Below are 23,902 nucleotides of genomic sequence, written 5' to 3' on the forward strand. Positions count from 1 at the left end.
AATATGTGCTACCAAAGCGAGCACCGTCATCCCCATTTTAAAACATAAGAAATTACAACCAAAGAAGCAGATTTTGAAACGTTTGTAAATTACTGAGCAAAACTTGGGAGCTATCTCCTTCAAAGAACTTAGAGCTCGGTCAGCTTAAAATAACCACTATGAAAAATTTCAAACACACATAAAAGTCTGGAGAATGGCAAAACGTACTCTCATAAATCCTTCAACAATCATCACAGACCGGCACACCGGCACTAACCCGTACCGGCTGTGATCTTCGGTGAAGAAGTTACCTTGTCTGTGCTTTAGTTTTCTCCTCTGTTAAAGGCAAATGACGATGTTGCCATACTGTATGCTTCATTTATGTTCCCTTTAAAACTTTTCTGGTCCAGCATGGTCAGGGCAAATCCCATTTGTCCTAAAGCTGCCATTCATCCTTACAAGCTTTAATATGCATCTCTAAAAAATGGACGTTTTCTAGCAAACTACAATGTTACTATCAAATGTGACAAAACTAAAAATAATTTCTTGGTATCATACCTGGTCCATATTGAGATTTCACAAATTATCTAAAACTTTTCTTTCTTTTCTCTCTCTTTTTTTTTTTTAAAGTTTACTTATTTGGGGATGCAGGGAGGGGCAGAGGGAGAGAGAAAGAGAATTCCAAGCAGGCTCCAGGCTCAGTGTGGAGACCGACTCCGGGCTCAATCTCACAACCATGAGATCACGACCTGAGCTGAAATCAAGAGTCAGAAGCTCAAGGGAGTGAGGCACCCAGACGCCCCTTTCTTTTTTTGCTTGTTTTGTTTGAAACAGGCTCCAAACAATCAACACACATTGCAGTTTGTCTCTTTAGTTCCTTTTAATCTAATTCAGCCCCTCCTCAACTTCCCCTTTTTATTGTGCCATCAACTTAAGAAACCAGCTCAAGTAGAACCATTTTTATTCATTTCATGCCCCCAACTGTTTACTGTGCATATCATCCTGGAGCCCACTGATACCTGCTAGCCTCCCCGTCCGTTTCTCTGTTCCCCTACTTGTACATCCTCGAAAAGGAAAACAACTATATACAGGCAGCTGTGTTTTGTCTTCCAGAAGTTATCGACATTACTAAGGACCAAACATGTCTGTCATCACAATGATACTTCATTATAATGGGAAGCACACGGAAGCCCTATTTGAGAGACTGGTAGGAACCGAGCCAACCCTACCCCCCCCCAACCCCCCCCCCACCCCCTTTGTACCATCACAAAGGAGGCACCAGTGCCCAACCTGGGTAATTCGCTCAAGAACAGAGCCGCCCATTGTTAATTATGGAGCTGGGGGAATTAGGAGGCTAACAGACGGCTGTGATGCAGGGGAAAATCAGTTTGCTGTATCACAGAATGTGCTCAACTCATTCTCTTTGTCAGGGGTTTTTAATTATTTATGATGAAGCACTGTTGCATGTTTTGTAATAATAATGAAGTCTTGGTAACGTGAAACCTGAGTGCAGCAGGGCACAGCTATTAAATCTTTGCTGAGAGCAGGGCAAGGGAGACAGGGCATCGAACCGGTAATGATGGTCAGGTCTACAGACGGACAAAAAAAAAAGGGAGAACTGGCCAACTCTGAATGGCAAATCCAATTCTGTCAGGAAAGCCACCAGTGGGAAGACAGCTCTGAGGCTGGACCTTCTGTTCTCCTCGGCCACAGCTCTTCCTGCTCGGCCCTCACTTGGCTTGCCCTTCAGCACTGGGCTTTTGCCAAGGGTTGATGAGCCCCAGCCGTGGCGCCGGGCAAAGCTTCCTGTGGGTATGTCCCTTGAGAGTCTCATTAAGATCGCCTTTTTACACTCCTGGTTTATACTCCATGAACGGAAACACCAAAAATTGTATATGTGAATGAAGTGAGGCCACTCAGAATCTAGGCCACGGATATAAGTGCCCACGACTACTGGGCCCACCATATGAGGCCACAAGGTACTGGGGCCTCCTTCCTCTGGCTCTCTGGCACTCCAGAGTGACTCATTCAAACCCATTATTTTATTTTAAAGACTACCATGATTTAAAGAAAAAAATAGTGAACAATTTAAAAGACTTCCTCTGGGGGGGACAAAAAAATAAAGACCTGCTCCATTTAGAATAAAATAAGTGAGGGGGGCCTGGGTGGCTCAGTTGGTTAAGCGGCCAACTCTTGATTTTGGCTCAAGTCATGATCTCAGTTTGCTGAGTTCGAGCCCCACATCGGGCTCTGTGCTGACAGTGCAGAGCCTGCTTGGGATTCTCTCTCCCTCCCTCTCTCTCTGTTCTTCCTCTACTTGTGCGTGCGCGCGCTCGCTCTCCCTCTCTCAAAATAAATAATAAAGCGAGTGAATGCTAAGAAGGGCCAATAAAGTGAGACGGGAAAAATTATTCAAAATTATCAAGTACCTTAAATCTATGGGAAAGTGACATCTTTGGAGGGAATAAAATGCAGCTTACTCTTAATTACCTAGAGGCTAACTGTTCCATCACTGGATAATCCAGGCCACTGTCCCTCTTTCTCTCCAACTGGAGGCTATTATCTGGCATGCTGTGCATTTTGTCATATAGCGGTAAAGACAGGCACAATACATTACGCACTTGCTATCACCCCCCCCCCACCCCCCAACAGCTTCTGGGCTCCTGGACGGCAGGGAACGTGCTTAAATCAGCCCAGAGGTTTATACATAGTAGGCGCTCAATAAATGACAGCGTTAGCAGAAAAGCCCTAAGGAGCCTCTCTGCCCCCGTACCTCATCTCATCCAGGCTACTGCCTACCCAGGGTGCACTGCAGTTTTCCCCACTCTAGCACTTACTGTACCGCGTTGTGAGCTGGGGCCCAGCTAGCAGTATATAGCAGCTCGAGAGCAGCTCCTCTGTTAGTGATATACCGATCTTCTCCATTTAAGATGGGATTATTGGGGTGCCTCGGGTGGCTCAGTCAGTTGAGACCGTGACTTCTGACTTCAGCTCAGGTCACGATCTCATGGTTCGTAAGATAGAGCCCCACGTCAGGTTCTGCGTTGACCGTACAGAGCCTGCTTGGGATTTTCTCTCTCAAAAATAAATAAATGAACTAAAAAAAAAAAATGATAAATGTGTCACACATGATACATATCTGTACTAGCTAGGCCCCAGGGATATCACAGTAAGCAGTTGCTATCCTGCTCTCACACTAACAAATATATAATCACAAAAGGGGATAAATGCTCAGAAAAGAGGAACACAATCATAAGAAAGCATCTCATAAAAGCATCTGGAAGAATGCGGAGGTAGGCCGCACTAGCAAAGGCCCAGGGCAGGAGGGACAACAGCAGAAGTGCACAAGTGAGGGACTATCTGGCTGGACCTCAGAGATCACCAGTGCAGAACAGCGTGCTTGCACTTATGAGCCTTCCAGTCACACATCTCACAGATGTGTACTGGGCAGAGGGTACTATGCCAGGCGCTACAGATCTAACAGGCACAAAACAGATACTATCCCTGCTCTCCCAAAGCTTTCACCGGAGCAAATTCTGCAGAGAGGAACCGCTAGCTGAACTAGACTCTACAGTTTCAACTTTGTTACCTGCTGCCGGACTGTCCACTTTGGGGTTTGTTCAGCCCTTCCAGGAACGGCTTGTGCACTGGGTTAGCAGACTCCTCAAAGCTTTCTCGCCCGAATTAGGCTCCTTGCCTCAACATCGTTCTTTACTAAGTCAAGCAGCGATTCTGGGGTCGTAGAGCTGTCTCGGGCCAGAGGCGTGCCACACTCTGACAGAACCACAGGTACAAATATCATGGTCAAGAAGGTCGCTGCTGACCCGCCATCAGGGGACACAAAGATATTTTCCTGCAAAAGCTGCTTATTGCTAAATGAGATCTGAGCCCTCTCTGGAGATGTAAATTATTCATGTTATGCTTGTTCTCGCTTCTCGTGGAAAATTGAGCGATGGCTGTGTGGAATCTGGCTACCCGGTAACATCCGTCTGTGGTTAGATACGGGGTGCACAGCCCCGCCCAGCAATTCGGAGCAATGCATCTGAGACTCCCTCCTTCGCTAATTCCCCATTATCGGCACCCCAAGCAAATCCGCCCTTCATTTTCTCCCACAGTCCTGACCCTTGGCTTCCCTCACTCCCCTCTTCCTCAGATGAGCCTGTGGACCAGCTCAGACGAAACCGATTAAGCCTCTCTGTTAGAAGCTGATTTCTTCCCTACTTTGAAACCTGGAACGTTGCCCATTCTCCCTCTGCTTCCAACGGTGTCAGAGCAACGGGCATCCTGCTTCTCCGGAACTGCGTTTTCTCTTGTGTGCTCCCTACTGTCCACAGGTGCTTGCTTCACCAGCTAATGTCCACTGACCCACACACATATTCAGGTCTCTTCCTAAGCTAACAAAACCAAACAAGGCAAGAAACTCGTTTGAATCCTGCTGCTGGCTTCCCCCTCCAGCTGCCGTTTCTCCCCACATCTATTCCCTCAGCCCTGGCTGTGATTCTCATCACCTCATTTCCCAGGTGGCCCTCCTGCCTCTGGACGCACCATCTGTCGCACCCTGGCCTCACCTGGACTCTGAAAACAGACTCGCATCGCCTTCTTCTCCTGCCCTTGGCTCTGGGCACCCCCAAGGCGGCGGGACTCAATCGTGAGAATGTGGAATTTGAGGCACCTCACAATCTGATCTCCCTGTGCCTTTCTGCCTGACCTCCCACCATGAAACCTGCTCTCCTTGCTGCCTCAAAGTACTCAACTTTCCTCAGAACAGCCTGGGGCTAGAGCTTTTTTACGTTGCCCACCCCCTTCCCCTACCTGCTTCCACTCACGGGTCAGAACCTTCCAGTTCAGGACCCAGGGCAGACCTCAGCTGGCAGAGCCTTTCTGCTCTCCTCCTCCCTGGGGGAGCTACCCTTCCTCCTCACTCCCTCACTATCTGGTAAAAACATCTGGTCCCTCCCCAAATGGCACCTGCTGGAGGCAGAGACTATCCCTTATTCACCCCTGCACTCCTCACACAGCTGGTCTAGAAACCCTGGCTTAGGGGCGCCTGGGTGGCTTAGTCAGCTAAGCGTCCGACTTCAGCTCAGGTCACGATCTCACAGTTCGTGGGTTCGAGCCCCGCGTCGGGCTCTGTGCTGACAGCTCAGAGCCTGGAGCCTGTTTCAGATTCTGTGTCTCCCTCTCTCTCTAACCCACCCTGTTCATGTTCTCTCTCTCTGTCTCAAAAATAAATAAATGTTTAAAAAAAAAATTTTAAAAAAAGAAACCCTGGCTTGGAATACATCTTCCCTGGACTCTTGTAATTTAAGCCTAGTTACCTAGCTTTTCTTAACACAGTGTATTTATCACTAAGTTGGGCTGATGATGCCACCTTTTAGGGTTAGAGAGATTACAACTCATTGGGTGAAGCAAAGTGAAACTCAGAATTTTCTTATATGCTTATAAAGCAAGATCCAAATACAGAGAAAATACCTTTAAGGACTATTTGCTTTCTACTTGTCATTGCAATTAATGTCCAAATAACATACTTCCCCTGATGAAAACTATCCCTTTTTTGTACTTATGGTACATGTCTAAGTTTCATCAAGCATGCATTTCACTAATATTACTTTGGCTGCTGGCATCAGCATCCTCTTTAAATAAAACCTCTTCTTTGTTGCATCCTTTCATGATAGAAACTCATCCTGGGTGGCTCAGTTGAGCAGCCATCTCTTGATTTCAGCTTAGGTCATGATCTCAGGGTCGGAGGATCGAGCCTGCCTAAGATTCTCTCTCTTCTCTCCCCCTCTGCCCCTGCCCCACTCATGTACACTCTCGCTCTCAAAAATTCAAATTAAAATTAAAAAAAAAAAAACTCTTCTGTGCAAACAGTGTTGAGCAGAATTCCTTAATAGGTTACGGTATTAACAGATGAGATACTTCATCTGACAGGGCAGATCAACTCAATGTTTACTTTTAAATTGCAAGGAGGAGAAAAAGGAAAGCGAGAAGGGTAAAAATAATAAAGGAGATCTGAATTGCTTTGTATTTTAAAAAATCAGTTACCCGCAAAGGTGATGTGTTCTGATCTCAGACTTAAGAATGGAGTTTACAAAATCTAAATTGGAGTAGAAAAATGAATACCGATTTGTGTCAGGATGTAACAGGACATACTTGAATGGAGACTACAGCATTGCACCCAGGTTTGCCCGCAGGGGCCCTGGGTGGTGTACAAATGCTTCCCCATTAGCCAGCCCGGCTTCCCGAATGAAACATGAGCCATGGTAACCAAGGTGAACTCACATAAACTCTTTTGCTTCACTTACCACCTCAACATGCAAACTTGGGAGATTCTGCTTTCATAGTTATGCAATTTGGCCCAGAACTTAGCATCATGCACAGCTGAGACACACAGGAGAAAGTAAAATTTGTAGCTGTCACCAAATTCCAGGCAAGCACCATGGTTTGTTAGGTGGAGACATGAGCAAGGCCAGAGGGAGTGGCCTGTATCTCAGCTGGTCAGAAGAGGGCTGTAAGGGCCTGTGGGCAATGCGGGTCAGAGGTCACAAGAAGAGAGGTCAACGCAGGGTGGCAGGATCAACATATAGAGATGGGAAGCAGACGAGACTCGAAAGATGAAGGTCTGAGGAACTCCTGTTCCAGTGCCAACCAGCAGGCCTGGCCACAGACACAGGACTTGGGCAGCATGCCTGGAGCTGGACAGATAGCCAAGGATGCCAGACAGAAGGCTGTGCTGTAGAGCCAGGCATCCTGAGGGTTAGAGAGACGTCATATACCCGCTGGCAGCCCTGAACTTTATCTCACCTCGCAAAGCCTCAGTTTCCTTATTTACAGAAGGAGAAGCACAGTGCAGGGCAGGGAGTGTGCGAATAAAATGGGGACACTTAGCACAAGTTCCTAGGACATGTGATACCTCATTGGGACAAACAGCTCAATAAGAGGGAAGCTCTCCTTAACTGGTGATTCCTTTCCCCTTCCTAAGGGACTAAAGGTGACTGTCACACTCAGGTTCTATCTGGTTGATAGGTAGGCAAGTGCTTCATGCTGGGAGAACCCTAGGAGTAGCTGGGAACAAACAGGGTAGAAAGCAAAAGAACTCTGGCAGGGGCCTTTCCAGCACCAATGTATCATTAAAGCACAAGTCAATATACCTCATCATAAAGGAGAGAGGCAAAAATTGTCCAAAGGTGAACTGTCCTTCTAAATGCAGCTCCAGGTTGGTATGCCTTCTGGAAAGTACCTCAAAATCTGTGTCTGTTTGCTGTCCCCTGATAGCCAGGCTGTGTGTGTGTGTGTGTGTGTGTGTGTGTGTGTGTACATACATACATACATATATATATACACATATATATGTATATATATGTACATATACATACATATATATGCACATTTACATACATATATATGTACATATACATACATATATGTATGTATATGTATGTGTGTGTGTGTGTGTGTGTGTGTGTATATATATTCTATGTTTAAGGAAACATTAAAACAAAACAAAAAAATCCTGTCAAGTCATGTTCAAGTCAAAGGCAAAGTGCTACTTATAAGGACAGACAGGGGAAGACTTTTTGACTTTCCCCATCTATGTGGGTAATTTACCAAGCCACAGCAGGCTTCCTCATCTAATACAAAGCCAAGCCCCATTCCCTGCTAGCTTGAACGCTTGCTGAAGCAAGTTCACAGAAGACTGATGTAGATCTTGCGTCCATCGGGGACGAAGAGGCTAGTCTCTTGGCATACCTTTGCCTTCAGTTCAGTAAACAGCTGGCTGCGAAGACCGTAAGTAATCAATTTCCAGAGCAGGAAGGGATCTGGTGGAAGAAACTGATGGAAGTTCACACTTGCTTACGTTTTAAGAACAAGGCTCACGAAATAATTAATGCTTAGGTCAAATAATTAGCAGGTTTTGGGGCTGACCCAAATTAACATTGGTGTAGGTTAACATTCTTTTACGTGTGACTCCAGAACGTTGAATATTAGTATATTTGAAAATGACGCGCGTGTGTTCGGCTTCCTTATATCAACGGTTCAGAACAATGTTTATGATAGGATCTCCAAGGAAGCAGCTAGATTCTATACAGACCTCATTTCAGAAAAGACACACAAAGAAAGACGTGCATACAAGCTGTAAGGAAATGAAATGCAAACTGTAATAAATACAGAATATGAGATAGTGTCAGTAGGAAATTTTCTAGTTTGCCAGTAGTATTATTCTATTGCTCAACTAAAGAAAACTCATCTCCTTCCCCCAAATGATTCTTTATCATAAAAAAAACGCTGCATACATGTGTCTTCCTAACTTCCTTACAAGTTAAGAATGTCCCTTATTTCAAGTACTCATTCTTTATTACCGAGAGATAAAATTTGATCAGCTGTTAGAGATGATGAATCCAAAAGTTCCTCATTCATTTAATGGGAAACATGAACATTGAGTTATCAGATATATTTAAAACATTCATAACAGTACTGTTAATAAGAATTCTATGATTATCTGTATTGCTATTATAATAATACCTACATTACACATATAAAATCACTTCTATAATTTTTACTATTGTTATAATATCTCATTACATCACAGCTGGGCTACCTTTCTCGAGGCAGTCCACAACCTGCGGGATTGGATTGTCTGGTAGCTGGGCCCCGGTATCTGCATGGTAATTAAGCTCCCTGGGTGATTCCAGACCTTACCAAGGTCTGAGAATCACCGCCTCAGGCTTAGAGGAAATCTTTGTAGACATCACAGTACGAAAGGATGAAACATCAAAATTCCTCTTTTAGAAAGCAGTGTGGCCACACTATTTTGTTGTCAGAAAACCGTATGAGGTCACTGCACAAGACCACTGGGGACTGACTTGCTTGCTCTCACCTACAGACTGATGATGCAATCACAGACATTTCAAGCCGAACCCTTCAGATGTGAATGCCATTCAGTATCCCCTTTCATACGCAGGAAATTTCTGTCCAAATGATCCTTAAAGGAGTCCTCACGGTATGCACTACTAGATTTGTCCATGCTGTAAGAACCAGGGGGACACTACGATGACCCACATCTGACATGAGCACAAGAGGCCAGCTAGGGATTAAACACACATCTGGCCTACAGTCTGCGGACACCTACAGAGGCATTTGTATTTCTATGCAACTCACTCTTGAAATAAAATAACCAATGCAACTTATCATACCTGACATAGTTACTATCTCCAAAACCACCGTAAGATAATAACCTGATTTTAATGATTTGAAAATGGTACGATTTCTGAAATGAATCTAGAATAAAGTATGGGACACTTAGGAAAAGAATTACATCATTAGTATTAAAAACTGTAAATTGTAGTATCCCTCTTCACCTATTAAACTGGAAAGACTTAAGCTATTAAAAAACCTTAGGATTGGCAAGTATGTGGTAAAAACAAGAATACTGAGACCTTACAATGGAATCTGGTGTGGGGGTGCCTGGGTGGCTCAGTCAGCTAAACACCCGACTCTTGGTTTCAGTTGAGGGCATGATGTCACGGTTTGTGGGTCCAGGCCCTGCATTGGGCTCTATGCTGATGGTGCGGAGCCTGCTTGGGATCTCTCTCTTTCCCTCTCTTTCTGCCCCTCTCCTGCTTGCTTGCTCAATCTCTCTCTCTCTCTCTCTCTCTCAAAATAAATAAACTTAAGAAAGAAAGAAAGAAAGAAAGAAAGAAAGAAAGAAAGAAAGGAAAGAAAGAAAAGAAAGAAAGAAAGAAAGAAAGAAAGAAAGAAAGAAAGAAAGAAAGAAAGAGAAAGGTGGTGTGGTCTTTCAGGATGGCAATTTAGCAATCTTTACCAAAAGATCTTGAAGTCTGTATATATGTTTACCCAATAGTTCCATGTCTAGTAATTTCTCGTTCAAAGACATTAGTTAGGGAAAAAGTGAGAAAGCAAGTCAGAAAAAAAGGACTTGCAGTACATATCCAATAAAAACCATCACTATTTATATACAGGGCCATGCTCCCTTATCTATAATCTGAAATCTTAAAAGTTCCAAGAACTGAAGATGTTTTTGTAATTCATTTATGGGAAATGTGACCTGTTGCAAGGCTATTTACAGTCCTTAACTCCACTGCAAGGAGTAATAATTGTAATCGTTGCAAATATAATACATTTTACCGCTGACAAGTTAACATATTTGATCGTAGGGAACTACTCCATACCTAAGTGGGGATTTTGTAAGACTTATAGTATATTTCTTATGTTTCTAAAAATCTAGAAAGAAAAAAACTCTGGATTCCAAAACAATCTGGCCTAGGGAGCTTTGGGTAGTAGATCCTGAACATGCACACAGTTATATAGCAGTATGTTCATACATCATGATGTTAATGGTAGCTTTCTCGCACAGTAAAACTGCAAATGATTTTTACCTTCTTCCTTTGCTTACATGTTTTCTGAATTTTCTTTTTATAATGAGCACATTTATCTTTATATTTATAAAATCAAGTATATGGGGAAAAAAAAATAAGACAGAATCTAGGCCTTAGGACAACACCCAACCAGATTTCTTAATTCACAAATAGCTCTATCCCATATTTACAGCTATGTGGTTTACAATTAACAGACAAGTATATTTTCTTGCTGAATACACTTTCCAATCACTTTTCTGATGTGTGGCTCAGTTTATACCATGGAGTTCCATCGTACAGAGGTTCAGAAATCCAGATCATGACCCAGGGCAGCTCAGGAGTGCGCAGGAGCCAGATACCCTCCTGGCTCCCAGCAAAGATCTCTCCATGGACAAGTGCCAGAAAACAGACACCCAGCATGCCCAGATGGATCGCTAACCTGTACCACTCAGAATGGCAGGAAGGAGGACAAAGAAAGGAAATCGCAAAAGGAACCAAGAATGTATATGCTTTCAAGCAGAAATCTTTGCTTGGCCTGCAAATAGAAGAACCGAGTAATTTTGTTGAGTATTTTGCCTCACCAATGAGCTTATGAGACCCCACAAGCAAAGCACATCATATACTTCCTCTGGAAGGAAGGAAGGAAGGAAGGAAGGAAGGAAGGAAGGAAGGAAAAGCAAGCTAACTCAGGTTTTTATTTAACTCGACACTAAACAAAGAGCCATGTTATTAATCAAAAATATAAAGAAGAAATAAGGAATGTATAGTCAGGAAGAAGTCAAATGGATGGTTGTGAGAATAAAGAGTTTAAAAGGCCCATAATAGTAGCAATACCACACAGTCAACTCTCTTTGATTAAATGTCGATTCATTCATTCTAGAAGACTGGCCGCACCTGACTGTGGACCAGGCACTAGGCTAGGCGCTGGGGACACAACAGTGAGCAGAGCGGTCTCACAGGCCCTGGCTGAAGTGGCCCTGGAGAACTCCACCTGCTCTTACTCATAAGGAAATTGATTATGTGTCCTGGGGTCAAAGGTGTTTACTGTGTCGATTACATGAGTTGGCTTTTAGGAATCATTAAGCCTAAATCTGGTTTTAAAGTCTAGCCCTATAAACTTACAAACTGAGTGATTTTGGACCCTCAATTTAAAAATGAGAATACTCCAGGGGCACCTGGGTGGCTCAGTCAGTTAAGTGTCCGACTTCCGCTCAGGTCACGATCTCGAGGTTCGCGAATTTGAGCCCCTCGTCCGACTCTGTGCTGACAGCTCGGAGCCTGGAGCCTGCCTCTGATTCTGTGTCTCCCTCTCTCTCTGCCTCTCCCCCACTCGTACTCTGTCTCTCAAAAATAATAAACATAAAAATTGTTTATTTAAAATATAGTTAATTAATTAGTTAGAATACTCCCACCTCTGCCTCACACTTTGGAGCACATTAACTACAATACCTGACATTACCTCATGCACAAGTACTGGGTAAAGGTTATTCCTCTTCTTTCTCTTTCCTTCCCTGCTCCTTCCTTTCCCTCACTGCACTGGCTGTCCTCTTACTTAAAACACCCTGGGGTCAAGATAATAAGATGCCTTGTCATGCTCCTTGATCTCAGCAGTCACAACGATCCAGGAACCCCTTCAGGGGCCCCCCATCCCTGTCATTTACATTCTAGACCAGCTGTCTTAGGTACTATCACAGGCCAGGCCACTGTTTCCTGGAAACCACTAGTGCACCTGATAACAGGCACCTGTGTCTCATTCTTGGGTCATGGCCTCCTCCCTATCTTTACACAATCAGCAATTTCTCCTCATGCATTCTGCACTCTACTTGAAGCTCCCTCCATTTTCTCCTGCCCCAGCACATTCTGGAAGAATTTGACAACAACCCTTTAGGGGATGTTAACTAAGCTGAAGTTCCTGTCCTAAACAAGTTCCGCACCTGCATTCTCTCGTGAATGCCCACACTGGCTATACAATGTGTGTACCATTATCAACCTCACTCTTCAGAGGAGGAAGGCAGACCTGAGATAGTATAAGCAACTGCTGAATGTCCTTTGGCTGAAATCCTACTAAAGTATCAGTTCTGAACTTTCTCTCCAGAGGTTACTTAGCCCATTCATGAATTCATATTGCCCCTGGCGGTGGAGAGTCAGTTATTTCAAAGATGGCTCTATTTCGGGCAACTTCCACATCACCTGGGAGCTTGCTGGGAAAGCAGATACCCAGGTCTACCTCAGATCCACTGAAACACAATGTGCATGTTACCAAGACCCCATGTGATCTGTACAGACAGTAAAGTTTGAGAGACACTGCTCTAGGATATAAAATCACAGTTTCCAACCTCAAGTTTAGGTAGGATGATCCAAAGCTACCACGGACTACATGGAACCTTTTGAGCAAATTAGGAAAGGCATCCCAACTGAGTGGAGCAATTTGGCAAAAAGATGCTGTTTGTTGTACACGGAAAAAGGCAAGTCTCCCCTGGGGCCACCATTTGACCCATGGCCAGGCACAAATGCACAACATTATACAGCCCATCCACAAAGTATATGGCACTGGCCATTTTGATGCCATTATCGTATTCTCTAAAATGAAAAAAGTATCTTTGTACTGACATTGCACTTGGCCTGCCTAAGACCAAAATTCCTAAAACTTTTCACAACATTGCTAACACTAAAGTTTCTACTGTGATACGGAATACAGGACCAGAGACCAATGAAGAATAAATGAATCCAAAAAAATTTTTTTAATTTTTTTTTTAACATTTATTTATTTTTGAGAGACAGAGACAGAGCATTAAAGGGGGAGAGACAGAGAGAGATGGAGACAAGAATCCGAAGCAGGCTCCAGACTTTCAGCCGTCAGCACAGAGCCTGATGCGGGCTCGAAGCCACGGACTGAGAGATCATGACCTGAGCTGAAGTCAGACGCTTAACTGACTGGGCCACCCAGATGTCCCATGAATCCAAAGTGTTTTAACAAACCCCACTTCAGTGAGCCTTTGACTGCAGTGTACTATAACCAAACAGCTACACAATTCTCATCCCTTTGCCATGGACACAGTCTGTGAACAGACAGCAAAATAGCGACCAAAGGTCAAATGAGGGGCACCTGGATGGCTCAGTTAAGTGTCCCGACTTCAGCTCAGGTTTGATCTCACCGTTCGTAGTTCGAGCCTTCCTCGGGCTTCTCTGTTGTCAGCACAGAGCACGTTTCGGATCCTCTGTCGCCCTCTCTTCTCTGCCCCTCCCCTGCTCTCTTGCTTTCTCTCTTTCTCAAAAATAAATAAACCTTGAAGAAAAAAAAAGAGTAAAAACGAGGGCCCAGTACCATCAAGACTGCACAAAGAAACAATCACCTGCACAGCCACTCTCCCCCCAGACATGCTAGCGTCTACCACAATCAGCTCCAACCATTATACTTTCTACCACAGAGGATGCAAGAACTGAAAAAAGCAGACAGCCTGCCAAACCAATCTAATACTCTCGTGACTCTGCAGTGATACCACCTCCTTGATATATTCCGGTCCGGAATGCCGCTCCCCTTAGGCCATTTTTCATTTTAAACCACAATACGCATTGCAAGAGAATTGCACGGTCGTCTTACAAAACAGCGGGGCAACACTTAAGGATTCTTCTTCGCAAATTTACCTTAAGAAACAGAAAATCAGGAAAATAAGTGTGTTCCAAATATAAGTTTACAATGTATCAAGCCAAACTAGTCATCAGAGCTTTTAATGAATGACTTTTTTTTTTTTTAATCCCTTGAGAGGAAAGTATCCTAATATAACATGACATTATCTTTTCAAGTACATTCCTTATTGGAAATACACTCACGAACTCATGAAAATCTTATGGTATTAACAACATAAACACAAAAAACAACAAAAAGCCCAGTTATGTAGCAGGTGCTAAGTGATTTAGAGTAAACAGTATCGTAGAGAAGGACAGAGTATAGCTTCTCAGAAGCAAGAGTTTAGCTTTGATACACATGGCTTTGATAAGCAAACTGTTGCTTTGCAAAACACTCAGCAAGCTCTACCCTACATTTCTATAATCTGAAAAGTAAGCCAGAACTGAAATTACTTTTTCAGTGAGTGAAAATGCCAAAGAAAGTGCTAGCATTTCTCACTCACTCCCTAGATCACTTCAGACTTCAGGCATTCACTTTCCTTGTCCCAACAAACACACTCTGCCTCTCTAATTGAAAAATAGATGCATTATTTTAAAATTAAAGGGGAAAATCATGCATTACTTGGTTTAAAAGAACAAGGAAAGTATTTATGTGATGCTCTGCCAGAGTTAAGTAGGACAGCCAAATGACCAGATTCACAACTTCCTACTAAAATGTGTTAAACTATGCCACATGTATTTTATATGGTGGCTGTCAGTCCCTGGACGTCCAAGGTCTGAGCAGATGAAAGGGTTTTAGAGAAAGATTGCTTACCCAGAGTTCTCTCCAGTTTGGACAGATTGTAATATTCCTTAGAGCACTCACTGTTTATTTCCTTTTTCAAAAACAGCCAAAGTGGTTTCTGTTGACTAGTACATAGGAGGTACTTAGTAAATATATGTTGAATGACTAAATTAAAGAACAACATCCCATTTAACAATGGACAACTTTTCCGGGGGCCTGGGGGCTCAGTCAGTTAAGCGTCTGACTCTCGATTTCGGCTCGGGTCATGATCTCACAGTTCATGAGACTAAGTCCCACATCCAGCTCTGTGCTGACAGCATGGAACCTGCTTCAGATTCCTTCTCCTCTCCTGAGCCCCTCCCTCACCTCCTCTCCTCTCTCTCCTCTCTCTCTCTCTCTCAAAAATTAAATAATAAACATAAAAAATAAACAATGGACAACTTTTCGGCTTTTCATAGACTATTATAATTTAATTCTTGCAATACTTGTGAAGTAGCATAGTACATCATCATCACCGTAATTTTACAAAAAGGAAACTGGAATTCAGAGAGATTAATTTACCCTATCATACGGCAATGTTGTTACAGAGCTGGATTTCAAGCCTCGTTGCGTGAGGCCCCAGCAATACGACAGTGTACCACCCTGCACATAAAACCCATCATCATACAGTAAACAATCACTTGTTCATTCATTCAACAGAGTAGAACCTCATGCCAAATACTGTGCTACATGTGAATGATTAAAGCCTAACTCCCAACCGTGTCAATTTCCTTCCTTTCATCCATTTAAACAATTGGATTAGCTGAAGACAGACACATGAGATCAGCTACTTCCAGATGAGGTGGGCCACGCAAAGCGGACTGGGCATTACTAAGCCGAGGCGTTGTCTACAGACAGTCATTACAGGCAGACAATACGGAGAGGGCACTGCTATTCCATCAGCTTTACCCACATATATAAATGTCCAAAGCTCATTTCTTTTTTTTAAATTTTTTAATATTTATTTATTTTTGAGAGAGAGAGAGAGAGAGAGAGAGAGTGGGAGGAGGGGCAGAGAGAGAAACACAGAATCCGAAGCAGGCTCCAGGTTCCAAGCAGTCAGCAGAGCCCGACGGGGGGCTCGAACTCACAACTGCGAGACCGACCTCAGCTGAAGTTGGACGCTTAACCGACTAAGCCACCCAAGCTCCCTGCAAAGGTCATCTCTAATGCACCTCTCTCAATTACACACCGGTGTGTGCACACGTATGTGTGTGTGGGATACGCAACGTCTACAGCTCTGCCTGTGCTTAATACTCTGCTTCACCAAAATGAGTTGCTTCCCAGTATCTTCATTAAGACATAAATGATTGGGGCGCCTGGGTGGCGCAGTCGTTAAGCGTCCGACTTCAACCAGTCACGATCTCGCGGTCCGGGAGTTCGAGCCCCGCGTCAGGCTCTGGGCTGATGGCTCGGAGCCTGGAGCCTGTTTCCGATTCTGTGTCTCCCTCTCTCTCTCTCTGCCCCTCGCCCGTCATGCTCTGTCTCTCTCTGTCCCAAAAATAAATAAACGTTGGAAAAAAAAAATTAAAAAAAAAAAAAAGACATAAATGAAATAAACTTTTACATAATAGATTAAAGTACTGCAGTTAACAAAAGGGCAAATCAGTTTGCATTATTACCCTCTAACCTACCTACAGCTCTCACACTGACCCACAAAAGATGGTCAATTTCCACAACAGCTGGAGACTACACAACAACAACAAAAGAAAGTCCAGGTAAGCCTAGTCAGCCTTCCAATAGGCCTTGGAGAGTGAAGATATGACATAAGGATTAGTGCCAAATCTTCCGAATCTACGTGGTGGGGCAGTGCTGCCTGAAAAGGGGTTTGTGAGAGGGGAACTTGGTAGAACCCCCCCCCCCCCCCCCACCCCCGCCTTCACAGGCCAGTCCCCACTCTGGTTGAAGGAAATGCTGAAGTGAGAAAGAACAAGATCCAAGTGAAGAGGGACAAAACCACACAGCAGCTCCATCACCCTTTGTAAATGGACTGATTGATAATAAAAATGTCACATTATTAATCTGAGAAAAATGATGTCCTCCTACTGAGCTATGCAGTCAACTGCAGGTTAATGAAAATGAACTGAGGTTCGAGGAAGGGAAGTCACTTGTATTACAGAGAATAATAATATTCGGATTCATCCTGGGAAACCTACCATTAGTTAAAGAAATGTTCTTAAAGGTACCTTTAATTACAAGCAAATACATTCAGCACTTGTACAACCTCCAGAAGAAAACCAAAGCTGAATGACTTAATCTGTCTGATATTAAACTCATGCTAAGATTAGTCTTTAAGACAGTATTGACACAATAAACTAATGAATCAGAATGGACAATTCAGAAACAAACTCATATACACATTCACTTGATCTGTAACTGAGTGATAGAATCTATATTGCACTTGGTAAAGGATGGTCTTTTCAATAATGAGTTGGGTTAATTAATATCCATATAAAGAAAATAAAATTTGGGGCACCTAGGTGGCTCAGTCGGTTAAGCTTCCAACTCTTGGTTTCAACTCAGGTCATGATCTCAGTTTGTGAGTTCAAGCCCCATAGCTGTGTGCTGATAGCATGGAGCCTGCATAGGATTTCTCTCTCCCTCTCTCTCTGCCTCTCCCTGGCTTGCTCTCTCTTTCTCTCAAAAAATAAAAATAAATAACAAATAAACAAACATTTAAACAAAAAAAAAAAAAAAAAAAAAGAAACTTACCCCTGTCTCACATCATACTCTACAGTCCATCTGAACGCAGTTTAGAGCTGAATGTAAACAGCAAAAAACAGCAAACAATTTAGAAGACAAACCAGGAGATTATCTACAAGACTTTAAAGTAGCCCGAGGTTTCTTAAAACGGATTCAAAAAAGCACTAATCAGAAGGGGTTGGCGGGGGGGGGGGGGGGGGGGGGGGGGGGGAATGAAAACTTCTGTCCAGTGAAGGAACCAAGAGGAAATAAAAAGCAAGCCAAGAAGTGGAGAATAACTTGCAACACATTTAATCAACAGAAATGTATATCCCTGGGCACCTGGTGGTTCAGTCAGTTAAGCTTCCCACTCCAGATTTCAGTTCAGGTCATGATCTCATGGTCCTGAGATCGAATCCTGTGTTGGGCTCTGCACAGGGCATGGAGCCTGCTTAAGATTCTTGTCTCTGTCTCTTCTTCTGCTCCTCTCTCCCATTTGCACTCTCCCTCTCTCTCAAAAAGAAAGAAAGAAAGAAAGAGAGAAAGAAAGAAAGAAAGAAAGAAAGATTTCCTTAATATATAAAAGACTCCTACAAAATATAAGGAATCAGACAACTCAGCAGATAAAAAAGTAAAAAGCATTTTTTAAAAAAAATTTTTTTAACGTTTATTTATTTTTGAGACAGAGAGAGACAGAGCATGAACGGGGGAGGGTCAGAGAGAGGGAGACACAGAATCCAAAACAGGCCTCAGGCTCTGAGCTGTCAGCACAGAGCCCGATGCGGGCTCGAACTCACAGACCGTGAGATCATGACCTGAGCCGAAGTCGACCGCTTAACCGACTGAGCCACCCAGGCGCCCCAAGCATTTTTTTTAAATAACCAAAGAGCAGGGCGCCTGGGTGGCTCAGTGGGCTAAGCGTCCAACTTCAGCTCAGGTCATGATCTCACAGTTTGTGAGTTTCAAGCCCCACGCAGGGCTCTGTGCTGACAGCTCGCAGCCTGGAGCCTGCTTCAGATTGTGTCTCCCTCTCTCTCTACCCCTCCCCCGCTTGTGCTGTCTCTCTCACTCAAAATAAACATTAAAAAAATTTTTAAATAACCAAATGGCCAATGAACATATGAAAAGGTGCTGAGCATCCCTGTTATCAAAGAGATACAAACTGAAATAACAACGTGATGCCACTATCTAGCTAATGGATTAACGAAAATAAAAGGACTAACAATACCAAGAACTGTCAAGGATATGGAACAACCAGAAGAACTCTCATGGATGGCTAGTGGGAATGTAAACTGACACAATCGTTCTGGACAATCTTTGGTAGTGTCTACATCCTGAAAATGACCAGATGGATATCTTCTGACTCAGCGATTCCAAATCCTAGGTACTTAGCCCGAAGAAATGCACACCTTTGTTTATCAAAACAGGTACAAGAATGTTTATACTGGAATTATTTGCAAGAGCCAGAAACACCCAAACTTATATTAACAATAAGAAATATAAGCAACTGTGGCATATGGAATATAACACAAGAGTGCTATCCAATACAGAGCCACTAGTCACATGTAAATTTTAACATAAATTAAGGGCACCTGGGTGGCTCAGTTGCTAACCTACCAACTTCAGCTCAGGTCATGATCTCATGGTTCGTGAGTTCGTGCCCCGCGTCAGGCTCAGTGCTGACAGCTCAGTGCCTAGAGCCTGCTTCGGATTCTGTGTCTCCCTCTGCCCCTCGCCCGCTCGTGGTTTCTCTCTCTCAAAATAAATAAATAAAAACAGTAAAAAAAAAATTAAATATAAATTAATAAGATTAAATAAAAGTAAAGATTCAGTTCCTCAGGCACAGTACCCACATTTTATAGGCTCAGTGGCCACATGTGGGTGGTGGTGGCTACCATATTGTACAGCACGGACATAAAACATTTTCATGAAGCTCTATGGGGCATTGCTATTAGACATGCAGAAATGAGAATAAATGAATCACAGTGACAAGTAAAACATGGGTGAATGCCACAAATATGGAACAGAAAAAAACAGATACAAAGGAGCATATACCATGCTTGCACTCATACATACAAAGTTCAAACACTAACACAACTAATCTACGGTATGAGGAGTCAAGATGGGGGTCACCCTTTAGGAGCTGGGGACACTGACTGGAAGGAAGCATAAGGAAGTGTCTGAGCTTTTGGTCATACTGATCTAGATCAGCAGACGTGGACGCAAGCGTGCTCACAATGGAAAAATACACATGGCTCGATACTGATGCGTGTACTTTCTGAGTGTAAAAATTACAACAACAAAAAAAAAGGAAAGAAAGAAAGAGAAAAAAAAATGCTCAGCCTCACTCTACTTGCTAAACTCCTTCTTTGTTTCAGTCCTCCTCTGATAAAACGGAACTCAAGACACTCATCCTGGATAAATGCTATGGCATGCCTTAGGATTACAGAATAACTGTAGCCAAGAAATAGGGATTTTTAACAAATCTTACATTCATCTTCTATTTTTACATGGCTGTCGTGGATATAAAATGAATAAAGAAACAAGGACAGAGTAAGGAGACAAAAAATGTGGCTGGAAAGTATTTGCCAGATATTAAAAGAGAAAAGACCAGGGGCGCCTGGCTGGCTCAGTCAGTTAAGTGTCCAACTTTGGCTCAGGTCATGATCTCACAGTATGCAGGTTCAGGCCCTGTGTCAGTCTCTCTGCTGTTAGCACAGAGCCCACTTTGGATCTTGTCTCCCCTTCTCTCTGCCCCTCCCGCCCCCCAATAAATACCAGTTAAAAACATCTAAGAAAAAAAAGAGAGAAGACCATATGCAAAAAGATTCTAAAAGCTGAGTACTAGAGAATCAGTGGTGATTCAACTCCCAACAAGAGTCCTACAGAGAAATGAGACAGCTGTAAACCAACCTCAGATCAAGTTGGTAGCAAAAGGTGTCCATATTCCTTTAGGCTCTTTATTAGAAAGAAAACTCTCAGATTTGTAGACACAGGAGTAGAAAGTTTTCCTAGGAGAAGTTGCAGACTGTCTTTGGTGGCCAGCAGCCAACAACCCAATTGAAATTGGGGCGCCTGGGTGGCTCAGTTAGTTGGGCGTACAACTTCGGCTCAGGTCACAATTTCGCGGTTCGTGGGTTCGAGCCCTGCGGCGGGCTCTGTGCTGACAGCTCAGAGCCTGAAGCCTGCTTCGGATTCTGTGTCTCCCTCTCTTCCTGCCTCTCCCCTGGTCACACTCTGTCTCTTTCTCAGAAATAAACATTTAAGAAGAGAAGAAAGAAGAGAAAGAAGAGAGAGAAGAAGAGAAGAGAAGAAGAGAAGAAGAGAAGAAAGAGGGAGGGAGGAAGAAATACTACCACTGACAATATCCCCAATACTTGCATCTGATTTTCACCTTTGAACACCATTTAAAAAGAAAAAAAAAAAAACCTACATAGATGTAAATGTTGTAATTACTTATGAGATTTAGATGTAAAGAAAGCAAAACCCCCATTGGCTGGAGATCACTGTCACTTTGAATCTCTTGTTTATTGGCTTCATTTATTTTATTTATTTGTTTGTTTTTATAAGTGCTCTGGAATGCACAAAGTTCAAGAAAGGTGGGAGATTTAAATTCTAACAAGTTGGGGCGCCTGGGTGGCTCAGTCTGTTGAGCGTCCGACTTCAGCTCAGGTCACGATCTCGTGGTCCATGAGTTCGAGCCCCACGTCGGGCTCTGGGCTGATGGCTCAGAGCCTGGAGCCTGCTTCCGATTCTGTGTCTCCCTCTCTCTCTGCCCCTCCCCCGTTCATGCTCTCTCTCTGTCTCAAAAGTAAATTAAAAATAAATAAATAAATAAATTATAACAAGTTAACAACAGCATCATTTCTTTCTCAGCGTTTTGGAATCAGAGAATCAACACAAGGAAAAACCAACTTGGAAAGGATCTCAGAGGGTGTCCAGTGCATTCGGTCTTATTTCAGCAAAACTGCCTTAAAGAATTTCACATGTTAAAAATACATTCTGTTTTGAACACATCCAGATAAGGGGATTTCTCTACCTTCCTTGCTGTCCCATTTCAATGACTGTCACTCTAAGGAAAGTTCCCTTCAAATACATCCTAAATCCGGCCATGCTGTTTAAGTTATTTTCTGCTTGTTTTCTTCTCCTTCTCCTTCTTCTTTTTAATGCTTATTTTGAAAGAAAGAGAGTGAGCAGGGGAGAGACAGAGAGGGAGAAGAGGACAGAGGGTCCGAAGCGGGCTCCATGCTGACAGCAGACAGCCAATGTGGAGTTCGAACTCACGAATCATGAGATCACGACCTGAGCCGAAGTCAGATGCTCAACCGACTGAGCCACCCAGGAGATCCTTGCTTGTTTGATTCTTAATATAGAAGATTAACAGTGTTCGTCCCCACCCCTCATGCTAATTCATCTTCTAACAACTTGCAAACTCTTTTGATTTATCATCTATATTTTCATATACATTATCTATCTAACCCTTGCAACAATCCTATTATTAGCTGCTGCACTTTACAGATGGGGACATCCAGGCTTAGAGAGTAAAGAAATTTAGGCTTAGGGAAAAAATGTGACAATCCCAAGGTTACTCAGCTCTCCAGGGCTTGGGTTCAAACTCAGCTACTTGCATCATATATAACTGTTACTAAGACACGAACCCCTCAACCTCTCCATGCCCCCATTCTGAACAAGCCCAGAGTAAGAAGCTGTCCTTTAAAACAGGCTTAGCGAATGCCGAGCAAAACTGGAGGGTTTTCTTGCACAGAGAATCCACGTGTCATTTTATGTTCTAAACTGGCAGGGTGATGTTGCAGTGGGTAATTGTGATTTGTGCCAACATCATTCTCTTCTCTTAGTAACTGTACCCTGACTTCCCCAGGAACTGTCAATCAAATTGCCCAGCCTTGTCCAAAAAGCTAGCACAGAATCCAGGCCAGACCTCTCAGGCAAGTTTCCCAGATATCCGATCCTCGAGTGGAGTAAAAGAAGAATGAAAATGGTCAGAGTTCATCCGTGTCACAGAGGAGTTCCCTAGACCTGCCCTGGTTTCCAGGAACTAGCCTTTCCACTTCTCCACGCTTCTCGGGGTCACCTCCTGTTCTTGTTAAGCCCTTCTTAACTTAGCCAGGGTTCTCTGTTGCTTATAAGCACAGAACACTGCCTGATACAACTCGTTAGAGAAACATGAAAATACTTACTTAGTACGTTCTGCTTTAATTATGTGCTTATTCTGGTGACAAATACGAAAATGAAATCAGTCTCTGAGCATTTGGTAAACTAAGAAAATTCCTTCATGTTGAAAAAGGGAGTCTGGGAATTTTTGTTCAACTGATCAAAAGTAGCAGTAAGTTAGCAAGTCCTCCAGAATTCTGGCTACGTTTTTCTTCTGAAACGTGGCTTCTGGGATCTTAGATTTCTCAGGAAGTGCAGAAAATTCAGAAAGCTGTGCAAGTGTTTAACGAGGCACTCTCCTGGTGAAAAGTCCTTTCTTAGAGGGAGGACAGAGATGCCGTAGTAACATGTATTCTCAGTGGCACTCATTGGCCAGGAAAAAGGGAAACGGGTGTCAGGCCTGCAAACTCCTGGCTAGTCAATTTGGTGCCGAGGGAGGCCCAGTCATCTGGGACTTCCAGGTCTAAAAGCAGAAACTGAAAGAAAAGGTGACAGTGTCTGACTTGGACTCAACAGTCTTGAATTCATCGCATGAAGAAGCATTGCATTACATTCTATTCTCCTCCGGGGACCAGACAAAAGAGCAAAGTCTACGAGTCCTCTGAAACTGCCCTAAGCATAGATTGATTTCAAAATTCTCAGAAACAAGCCAGAAACAAGGATAAAAAGGATACGAGGATCTGCTAACCTGGGGTCATTTACTCCATGAAAAAAAAAGCTTTCACAACATTCGGCACACGATGCAGAGACAACGAATTACAAAACAAGAGGTCTGTTTACTGTGACATCATTTGCAATCCGAGAAGATAAAGCACGTGCATACAAAATAGCAACAAGGCGATGCAGGAACTGCCAGATAAAGATAATAAATACATAAAAGTCACGGGTCAATACCTGACCTATTTCCCACACTGTAATTCAACGGAGTTCTTAGCCATGTGAGCACAGAAACTTTTTTTTTTTTTCATCTCTCCTTTTTTACAAAGAGCTGATTTCAGCACCCAAACAACGAATAATCAGAAAATACGTCTGTTTAAGAGAGGAAACTGTAAGATAATACTGATGGACATTCTCCCTTTTGTACAGTAAAAAACGATGGAGGATGGCCTGGGTGGTTCCACTGGTTGAGCATCAGAATCTTGGTTTCCGCTCAGGTCATGATCCCAGGGTCATGGGATCGAGCCCTGTGTCAGGCTCCAAGCTGAGCATGGAGCCTGCTTAAGATTTTTTCTCTCTCTCCCTC

At 43.3% G+C, this 23,902-nt stretch overlaps 1 protein-coding gene across 2 annotated transcripts in view; it reads right to left on the bottom strand.

Moving 5' to 3' along the window:
* LOC115499941 (guanine nucleotide-binding protein G(q) subunit alpha) overlaps nucleotides 1–23,902 on the bottom strand; it is a 316,581-nt gene that overhangs the window by 180,797 nt on the left and 111,882 nt on the right. The gene's annotated exons all lie outside the window — the stretch shown is intronic.

This window comes from Lynx canadensis, chromosome D4, assembly GCF_007474595.2.
Source record: "Lynx canadensis isolate LIC74 chromosome D4, mLynCan4.pri.v2, whole genome shotgun sequence".
In the NCBI taxonomy this organism is placed as follows: Eukaryota; Metazoa; Chordata; class Mammalia; order Carnivora; family Felidae; genus Lynx; species Lynx canadensis.